Raw genomic sequence first — 10,859 nt, forward strand, 5'->3', positions numbered from 1 at the left:
CACATTTCTTGTGAACAATTCCCCATTCTTACCACCACTAAACCTTTTGAGTCTTCTCTGGCAAACCTGAGCCTTGGCAATCAGATACTCAGAGAGGATCAACTCTGGCACCAAAACTGGCCTTCAGACTTTCAAAAAATTTCATCACCAGGCTAAAATTCAGGGTCTTTATTTGCTGCATTTTGCTGCAAGCTGAAAACCCAGACTCCACTCTTGCTGGCTGCCCACAGTCACAGTGGCTGCCCACTGTCAAATCTGTCCTTACAAATTAGTTCTTATCAGGAGTCAGACCACAGGCAGAAAGTTCAAGTGGGGTCTCTGTGATCTGGATATCTGGTTTCCATTTTTAGGAGTAAAAGCCATTAAAGTATCCTACCCTTATTTTCTTTTCCTCTTTGGTGAGTTTGTGGTATGCCAGGAATGCCAGCTGTTCATTTAATACCACTCATTACTCTATGTAGACCATATTTCTTTCACCTACCACATGACTAAAAAGCTCTCTGCAAGCTGATAGTGCAGAGCAGAACCTTTCCATGGCAAATGGTGCTGTGCACAGAAGGGCTGGTTTTCTGCTACACATGATTGATCTTTGTGGCAGTCACTTTGTTGGTCCACCTAGAATTATGGTTCACAGATTGTTCATTTCTGGGAACTGAAAGAGTTTTTTAAGCAATATAAAGATTCTCAACTGTCCAAGGCAATTTTCCTGTCCTAACTGCTGGAGTAGCCAAAGCCCTATCACCTTTTCTAGAAGATCAGGAATGAGCATCTTTAATAAAACTCACTATACATGCAAAGCTGGGTTTGACAGACTTTATCATAAATTACCTTAAATCTCTCTTATATTTGTGTAAGAGTCCTTTAGCCCAGCAGACAATTATTTGACTGCTCCTTTTCCACTGTGGACAACCAAAACACCAGCTCTCATGATTCCACTACTTATCCCAACAGGGTCTACTCAGCACAGCTGTTCAAACATTTGTTAAATCACTGCCCAGCAAACAACAATCTGGTGCAGAATGCCTGTTCCTCATTTCAACTTAACCATAGCAATATTTGGCATGCACTAAAAAACATATGCTGCATTCACAGAAAAAAACCCCATTTCATCTTAATCAAGAGCAGCCTGCGAGTCTCAGAGGATACTGGAAAGTTCCACAGGTAAGCAGGGTCTTAAAAGCTATGAAAGATGAATAGATTCATTCATTCTGAAACCTAATTCCTAAGAATGTGCATATAGAAGTTCAAACAATCTGACTTCACACTTTGGTGCCCAAAGGCTGGGCCTGATTCTGAATCTATTATTTTATTTTCTATGTATTGTAGCAGAATCAACTATCCTTTAAAAATACCTGGGATCTGTTGAGATGTACACTCAGCAAACAGGGAAAAGAATGCCCAGCACTAACACATTAATGTGAGCTGAGAGGCATGAAGTGACTCGCTGAAAGAAAATCAACTACGGAGTCAGGGAGCAAAATTCAAATTTTCTGAATTCATGTCCAAGGCCCTGGACCCTTCTGGGTTCCCAAACATGTCCTGATCTCCTACAAAATCTTATTACTGCATCCTTAAAGTTTAGACAAGCAAATTTGAAAAGTTTGTCCTGATTACTGAGCTGTGAGTAAAGAAATATTTCCTTCCCTGCTTCTCTCCCTTTCCTGCAGGGATCTTAGCAAGAACTTTATGAATTAAGCAAGAAAAGAGACCACCACCTTAACTTCCTGATGCCTATTTCTCTGCTCCTGCTCCAGGACTGCAGAGTCACACTGTACCTCCTGGAATTTGCCAGGAGTGATGTAATGAGCAGCCAAGCCCACCCAGAGCTGAGGCTGCAAACACACAGGGAGCCTTCAAACAGTTTTAGACGAGCTGCTGCTTGGCAAAATATCAGAGCCCTGTTGCAATTCTACACACAGGTGAAAGCTGAAGAATCCACACAGCCTGTTCCCTTGCAAAGATGTGCTCAACCTCATGGATAAGGAACTGGTGCAGCCTGCTAATAATCCAAGGAAAAATGTGGATGCCTTCAGCAGGCAGCACAGGACTGCAGCTCCCTGCTCAGGACTGCTCTGACTGCACACTCCGTGTCTTTGGAGAGTCCTTCCCTGCTTGTTTCCCTCTTTAGAGAATTCCATCTTCTCCTTATAACCTTATTATCAACTGAAACTTCCAAATCTTTCCACCTTTCTGTCTCCCTCTCTGAGAAGAGCACAAGGCACTGTGTTCATATTTTTTAACACTGGATGAGGCTGCATTTGCTACTTGCGTCAAATGTGTTTGTTTTCCTCAGTGGATCTCTCAGCTACCAGGGTTTGCAACCATCAAACAGCACCTCTCACTTAGGCAGGAATAAAATAATAAGCACCACTTCTAAAACAGGAAACTTATTTCCTATAATTCTCTTAAGCCCTTTCCTCTCAAAAAGCCTGTAACTCTCAAGGCAGTCAGTTGTTTTACTTTAATGTGATGCACAGTGACATAAAACATGTCATGTTAGGATTGGTGTAGACACAATAGGGTGTTCTTTGTGTTTTACATGTTCTCACATGACGTAGAAACCAAAATATAAATGTTATATTTTCTTTTTTTATCAAGCATTTGCAAAAAAAATGCATAAACCTTTCAAGAGAGCTTTTTTCCACTGTAGTGTTCTGAACCACAGGATCTGTCTTATTTGTTCAGGACGTGCCACTGAACACAGGGAGATCCCTCTTTTAAGTGAGGCTGTTTCATGGTGAAAGGGTTGGAGCAAAAAGCCTCTTGAGGTGTCATAAAATGTATTAAAATTAATATATTACAACTTAAAAAACTGAGTTGCATATTTATTAATAAAGGTTGCCTCTTCTACAAGATAAGATATTAATAAAGGAGATTTCACAGCTTGTTCTCTTTCCAAACCTCACACAGAATGGACAGTTGGAAAACTAGGCCTCACTGGACTGTGAGATTACCCTGCAAAAGTATACAGAGAGATAACTTTGGCTTGAAAAGCCAAACCCCACTCCAAGGAGTTGGAACAGAAATGGTCATCATGAACTTCTGGGTCTAACCCTCCCTGAGGCACCAGGCAAGAACTGCAAAGGGGTTGGAGGGAGATTCCATTTGATCAGAATGAAGATTTTTAAGTTTTGACCTTTGCTGCTAAATCTCAGGGAAATGTTAAATGATGTATAATGCCTGGTCCTGCATCAAGACAGGCCCTGTGAAATGTTTTACTGATCCCTGGGGGTTTAGGATGCAATCATCAAGCTCTCTGTTTCAGTGTTAAAATCAGATATTAAGAGTCTAGGGAAAAAGAAAGTTTAAGATCTTCAAGTAAAGGACTATGTTGAATCCTAACGGACTATTAATGCACCAGTCCAAATGCAAAAATTACATGTGAGAGGAGAGTTTTCAGCAGTTTAATCAGAATTATGAATCCCAGTGAAGGAAAAAATAGTTTAAGTGCTACCGGACAAATGAATGATAGCAAATCATACCTGTATGAAAGTTCAATTTCTCAATGTTTAAGAGCTCTTTCATCTTGCTAATTGGGAACTCTAGCTCTCAAAATCTGCAAGAAAAGTTAAATACAAGAGAAGAATGCAGAAGAGACTTAACTCAGGAAAGCTGAGGAAGCCCAGGAATCCAGCCTAGCTGTTATGTAAACTTGGGTTCAGCTTGGCTTCTGCAGCTTTAAATAGAATCTATAAACTAACAAACCCCCTACAATCAAAAGGAGCTCAAATTATGCTTTTTAAATCAGCATTTACTCTGTGCTCACTCTCTGGCTGCTTTACCACACCCACCTTCACCGGGGAAGTGCTGATGTCATGGATTTTTTTAAAGCCTTTCTCATAAAAAGATAACTTCTGTAAAATCTCTGTGGTTGAACCATGTTCCAAGACAGAAGGTAAAAGTCTAAAGCAAAGCCTCAGCTCTCCTAAGCCAAGCACAATTCTCTCAGGTAGCTGTGCTGTGTTTACAGCCAGGCTGTGGGGAAGGTTTCAGCAAAGCTCACTGGTACCTCCAGAAGGAAAGCACCTGTGCCCCTTCTGCATCCTCCAGCCACAACCAGTGAGCCAAATGTCACAGGAGTTCCTTTGGGTTCTTTTATTTAGTCTAATCAGATATGGCTGTGTTGGTTTCTCCCATCATAATATTCCACCTGGAGCTGAAGTATTCAGCATTCCCTGGACAGTATCACTGCTCCTTCAACTTGGACATAAAGTTACTGATTTTGCAGAATTTCTGATGAAAGCACAGTATTCCTAAAGTATAAGTTCCTGAAAATAGATATGACAACTGTTGTATACAACCCCTGAAATCATATATGAGACACTGTAAACAGGGGTTTGAAACACAATCATTCCTGAGGGATGGACACCACAAGGAAGTAGAATTCCTGGGTTAATGAGAGTCTTTGGGAAGCAGATCTGCTACACCAGGAGCTCTGCCCAGAGCAAAACACCTCAGAGACATGGAGGTGGTGAAGACATCACTGAACAGTCAGTGTGTCACCAACAGGAAGATTTCCCAAGCAGGCTTGAGGGAATAACCTGGTGAAAGCCTGAATGCCCCGGGTTTGTTTTGTGCTCTGAAGGAGCTGGTTTTCAGGTAATAATAAGAGTATTTCACAGTGCTGCAAGAGGGCTGTGCCAATCAAATAATTGCTCCATTGTTTTGCTGCTGCTTTCCAGTCCCTATCCAACACCTGCAGGTCCAGTCTGACAGTTTTGTATTGAAACAAGAGAGCACTTTGCCGGAGCACGTTGCTGTTTGGGGGGGTTTTGTTGTTATTGGGGTTTTTTTGGTTCTTTTTCCTCTGTACTGGTTCTGCCAAGGAGTGCTAAGGGTCCCTTCTCTTGAGGAGCACTGTAGAATATCTGTTTATGAGAGTGGAGCCTGATATCAAAGAAAGGTTAATCTTTTAACCAGAAACATTTATAAGTAGCAGTGAATGCATGAATTTATTCTGTTCAGAACTCAGAGTATCTTCACTCCAAAAGTACATTTCAAATTTTGTCTACAACAATGTAGACTATTTCAATAGGTTATGTACTATTTTATTTTTCAGTTAAAGTCCCCAAAAAAGAATTTAAAATGTATTCTCTTTTCACCCGTTGCTATGGGTTTTAAGTGCTTAATGTATTGAAAATTCCACTTTGGCAAATTAGTTCCAGCTTTAGTTTAGAAAATGAAGAATGCAGCCACAGCACAGGACTAGCTTGATTTAGGCATAAGGAATAAAGCAGGATTTATTTGGCTATGAGCATAAAAGAATAGTCTTTTTAATGAAATAATTGGGTTTGTACCTGTAGCTAATGTTCCTGTAACAATGCTAATTAACCCACTGTTGAGTTTTAATAATTTGGTAATTTCAAAGTGCTTCTGGAACTGCAAGTATGCGAGTAAATAGGGGAGATGAGCTTCACGCTAGGAGGGCAGATTGTTTATTAGATGTAAATGTGTAGGTGGGAAGATATAAACAAGCCAAAAATGCTTTGGATAGATACTTGTTGCTGTATTTTTCCTTTTAAAATTTACTTTCTGTTTATACTACTTTCCCTCATAGGAAGTCAGAGCATTTTTCAAATATCAAAATTAATTTTAAAATTCTGTTTCTAGGACTGGATTCCCATATGAGCACATTCCAGAGACCTCCAACACAGTTGCTAGAAATAGCACTGCAGAGGCAAAAATGTAGCTGTGTAGAATTGGTATTTTTGAGCATTTAGGCTGTTCTCTCTCACTGGAATTTACTGTGACTAAATTCTTTTGAACTGTTTCAAAATTATAAACCATACAATATAGTATTTATCTGTGAAAATAAAAGAAGATTAGACATGGCCCCTTTTAAGAGCAGAGTGCCATCCATGACCTCTTACAGCTTTTTATAGAGCTATTTATTCAGTTTACAGTGTGTATTTTGAGTGTATACACAGCATAAGAATTAGATCTCTTGAGTGATACAACTTTGTTCTGAGGACTAAAGGAACGTGATATTGGAAGTTCTCTATGAACTGTCTGAAAAAGTTTTCCCTACAAGTTTTGGGGGGGGGGAACTAAACAGAAAAATGGGTAAATGCAGTTTGGGTGTCGGCAAAGACCAAGTCTATATAGCCTTTTATATTTCAAAATCTCTATTTATCTAGAAACTTTATTTCTCAACCTCTAGTTTGCATGGCTTTGACAAGCCTCATTCACACCATATGCAAATACTGAATGTGTTACTGTTAGGAGTAACATGAGACGATTTATTATTCATTTGATCAGATGAATCTGTCAATTCCAGATGCCAGTAGTTTTGAATTATATCAATATTTGCATTACCAGTAACTGGGAGCCAGTTAAGCAGGGAGTTAGTTTAGATTTATGGAGGGCTATTAGAGGGGGTTTAGTATTTTGCATATTTAACCTGAGCTCCTTTAGGATATCTAAGGACACTGCTGAATTTTTGCTTTTCCCTTGATCGCTTTTGGCCACTGTTGGAGGCAGAACAATGAGCTGGATGTGCCACCAGTCTGACTCCATACAGCTTATTACATATTCTGCATGTATTTCACATGTAAAGAGCAGATCAGGTATTTACAGCCTGTATTACCCAGACTCTGCTTCACACTGAATATCCTCCATTCTCCAAACCAGGACTGTAGTTAGACAAGAATTGTTAAACAGCTAAATTAGTTGAAAGTATGGGCTGAATCACTGTTGCCTCTCCAAGCACAGCACTTTTATCTTGGCTTAGAAGTATCTTCTACTTATTTTTCTGATCTTCTACTTATTTTTTGATAAATTCACAAAAGCATGAGGCAGTTGTAGCCAAGCCAATGCCATAACGAGCATTCCCAGAGCAGCAGGAGCGAGCCCAAGGAGCTGCAGAGCTGTGACCGAGCTCAGAGTGATGCTGGTGGCAGGACAGCCCCAACCTGGGATCAGCTACACCCCTGAAAGCCCCACTGCATTCCCATAAACACTCTTTGTGTTCTTTCCATTAACCGTCCATTTTCAAGTTGAAAACCATGAACATGCATCCTTGGAACATTCAATTTGGGAAATTGGGAAAGTGTGTTCGTCTCCTCTGGCTCCTTTTTTCTCTATGTTCTTCCTTCCTAAGGCCTCAGCATTTCACAGCCACTGAAGAATCCAAAGAATGCCATTAACCAAGATACCACCCTGCTAATTAAAACTAAATACTTGTTCTGAAAGAATTCCATAGGAAATCTCAAGTCTTACAGACAGAAATTCCTTTTAAAGCCAAAATATTAAAGCTTTGTGTTTTCCAGGTGATGTCTCAACTTCTTCTTTTTTTTTGCCTTTGCACTCTTTCCCAATAATTATTCCATCACAATCATAAGACTGTATCATTATTTTTTAATGCTTATAAACCCCAGTTTTCAAGTTTTAGTCTCAAGAGCTTATTCTCTGCTTGCTGGGCTGCTTTTAGAGTGTGTCTGTACCTGCCTTTATCACAGGGGAGAGAAAAGGAGAAGGGGAAGAAGGGAAGAAAGGATTAAATAGTGTGGTGGATGAAATAGATTGCTGGAATTTATGTTCACTTGGGACAAGAAAAGATATGTTAGTGGCTGAAAAAGGAGGAAAACCCACCAAGATTAGCCCCCAAACACTTCTAATTGAAAAGCACATATTTTCTATAATTTTATATTTTTCTGGACAGACAGATAAAAACTGCAGCTCAGGTTTGTTCTCTGCGAGTTGTCACATATAAAGACTTCTTCACAAAGAAATCTGTTTAGTACCCCAGGAGTGGCAGGAAATCAAAAAAGCCTTTTGGCTACCAGCAGTGAAAATACTGCTACATTCACCCCGAGAAACAAATGTAGGCACAACATCTACACGTAAATATTTCAGGAACCCTGCAAATCTAAGCCATTGTTAATGTTAGAAGGAAAAACTTACTATATATGTCATAAAACTCCACTTCCCCCAATAGAAAAGACCCAAACAGCTCAGAAGTTGAGCACAACTTGCTCAGATACATCTGGTTTTCCTCCCTTCCATCACAGACAGATGGAGTTTCAAGCAGTCCAGCTCAAGGCAACCCCACAAGATCAAGCAGATTTCTTGCACTGATTTTCAGTGTATCTCTGTGCTTTTGGACAGAAATGTCTTATTCTCTCCATTATAATTCTTCAAAATGTGTCGTGTCACTTCCAATAAACATGCACACTCCACTTTCCCTCATATCCTCACCCCAAAGAGATTAAACTATTACCATCATTAACCACTTTATGAAATTTGTATCCTACAGTCCTATATTGAGACTTGTATTGCTGCTTATAAGCACAATACACAAATGTTATGGCTATCTGAATATAAATATCTTTCTCTGTAGAGGAAAATAAATTGATAAATACAACCATATTTGATTTCTCCAGTTCTGTGGATTGCCACAGAAGTTCCAATTCTCAAGGCTTCTCCAAACTTGTTTAAGACTTTACAGAAGGAGTTTGTGAAATAACTAAGCCCGGAGCTCAGAAACGGCATCTCATTTCACAAATGTTTGAAATGCTCTCATTTAACACTTTTTGAAATTAAATAGTGCAGGCTTTCAGGTCTGCAACATCTTGTCCTAATTTGCAATGCAAAGTTTTACAAAAAGCTTAATGGAATTTAAGGCTTTTTTTTTTTTTTAATCCAGAGAATCATCCTTCAAGGCTCTCAGAGACTGGCCCTGGCATCAAAAAAGGAGGCTGAAGTACTTAATTTATGTTAAATACCATATGTCAGGGCAGTTTAAGACAGAGGAAACTTGCTGCTCATCATCACAGTAGAAAATGGTTTGCAGCACTGCCCTTACAGAGACACTGGCACCATCCTTCCTGTGTAACAAATCGCTTTACACTGTGGGAACATGGCTTTTCAGAAGATGTGCATTTGGTTTTTTGCATCAAAATGAGAAATGTCTAGTGTACTGTTACGCCTTTTTAGTAGATACATTAAGATTTAATCATACAGCTGAGACAATGACTTCTTTGCTTGCTAGTGATTAATGTTGAAACAGCAAAAGAAGGAAATATGGTTTAAGATTCTTTTTCCTGTATTGTCAAATACAGAACTCTGCTGATCTGACTGTTACCACAGTGCTGTAGGTGACACTGCTGCAAAATACAAGGAATTTTTGTCGTTCTTGTTGGTTGTTTGGGCTTTTTGTTTGTGTTTTTGTTTTGGTTTGGTTTTATTTGTTTGGGTGGGGGTTTTTTGTGTGTGTATGGGGTGTTCTTTGTTTGTTTTGGGTCACCAAGTTTTCAAAATATCTAGTTTGTGCAGACCGAGAGCACTGAGATTCCTATACAACTAGGTTAGGATTTATATATGCGTATATATATATATGTATGTATGTGTATATATATATGTATGTATATATATATGTATGTATGTGTATATATATGTATGTATGTATATATGTATGTATGTGTATATATATGTATATATATGTATGTATATATGTATATATGTATATATATATGTGTGTGTATATATATATATGTATGTATAGACATAGACATAGACACTGAGATTCCACATATAACAAGGGTTTGGATTATGAATTTCAATTTAATTTCTGGTTTCTCAGCATTGAGAGCTGCCTGTACAGCCTATGAAGCTATTTGGTACTATCACAAGATTTTCAATCCAAATTCAAACCTGGAGCTCTAAAAAGCAGAGATACGCACTTTTGTTTAAGAAGAATGTAAAATTCTGCACCTGACAAGCACTGCTCAACTCCCCCTAAGCTCCCCCAGAGCAAAGCCCCCCCCGCTTTCGCTCGCTCTTGCTCTATAAAAGTGAACAGTGAATAATTCAAACGTTTCATTAATTTTGTAGGAACGGGATAATGTTAAACTGGTACAAGTGTACAGCCTGAAGTGCCGGGCGTGGGTGCAGCACTGAAGGCTTGGCTGAGGTTGGAATTCCCCTCGGGGGAGCTTCCCGATCCCTAAGCAGGGTTTGGGAGGGGAGCAAGGACAGCGCCTGGAGGGAGCCTCCCACACCTGCCAGGGAATACCCGCACAGGAAGGCAGAGGCAGCTCGGGGATAACCCAGAACAATCTGCCCAGCCTTGTGCCAGCGGCACGAGCATCTTTGTCCTTTCCCCCCCCCGTTCGATAACCGCGCCATCGCCTGGGGCACGAAGGGTGGGTGGGTGTGAGGAGCGGGACCCCGGGAGGGGCAGGGCTGGCTCTGTACCTCGGCACACACAGCGACTGCCTTCCTTCCTGCTTCCAAACGGGGAACGGGCCGCTCTGGGGGTCCCGGGCGGCTCTGGGGATCCCGGGCAGCTCCTCAGCCCGCGGGCAGGGACGGGCCGGGAAGGCGGGAAGCGCTGAGGGGGCTCGGAGGGAAGCGCTGAGGGGAAGCGCTGAGGGCACGGCCGGGCCGATGGCGGCTCTGGGGGCACCACCGGCCCCGCAGCCTCGGTGTCCCCGCTGGTCTCACCCCTCCTGCGGCTGCAGGAGCCGCCAGTGCCGGCCCCGGGCAGGGACACACACCAGGGAACGTCCCCGGCTCAGGGACTGACAGGCACTGCAGGCTCTTGGTCTGACTTTGCTCTGAAACTGCGGTGGCAGAGGTACCAGAACCCTCCTGCAAATCTGTTCTAAGTGCTGGCTACTCTTGCTGTTATTTATGTGTACATAAACACACACACACACACACACACACACATATGTATATATATCAATGTCAGCTCTTGGTCTGACTTTGCTTTGAAATTACAGTGGCAGAGATACTAGAACCTTTCTGAAAATCTATTCTAGGTTTTGACTACTGTTGTTAATCTCTCTCTCTCTCTATATATATATCTATATATATGTGTGTGTGTGTTTGTATGTATACACACACACACACATATA

General features: G+C 41.0%; 1 protein-coding gene across 2 annotated transcripts in view; it reads right to left on the reverse strand.

Moving 5' to 3' along the window:
* CUNH5orf58 (chromosome unknown C5orf58 homolog) overlaps nt 1-10,424 on the reverse strand; it is a 58,580-nt gene extending 48,156 nt beyond the window's left edge. For both annotated transcript variants that reach the window (XM_027682878.1, XM_027682879.1), the window contains exon 1: nt 10,195-10,424. The gene's annotated coding sequence lies outside the window, so the exon portion shown is untranslated. The remainder of the gene's footprint in view (nt 1-10,194) is intronic.
* Between the last annotated feature and the right edge of the window lie 435 nt (nt 10,425-10,859).

This window comes from Neopelma chrysocephalum, unplaced genomic scaffold, assembly GCF_003984885.1.
Source record: "Neopelma chrysocephalum unplaced genomic scaffold, ASM398488v2 Primary Assembly neopelma1_63, whole genome shotgun sequence".
Taxonomy (NCBI): domain Eukaryota; kingdom Metazoa; phylum Chordata; class Aves; order Passeriformes; family Pipridae; genus Neopelma; species Neopelma chrysocephalum.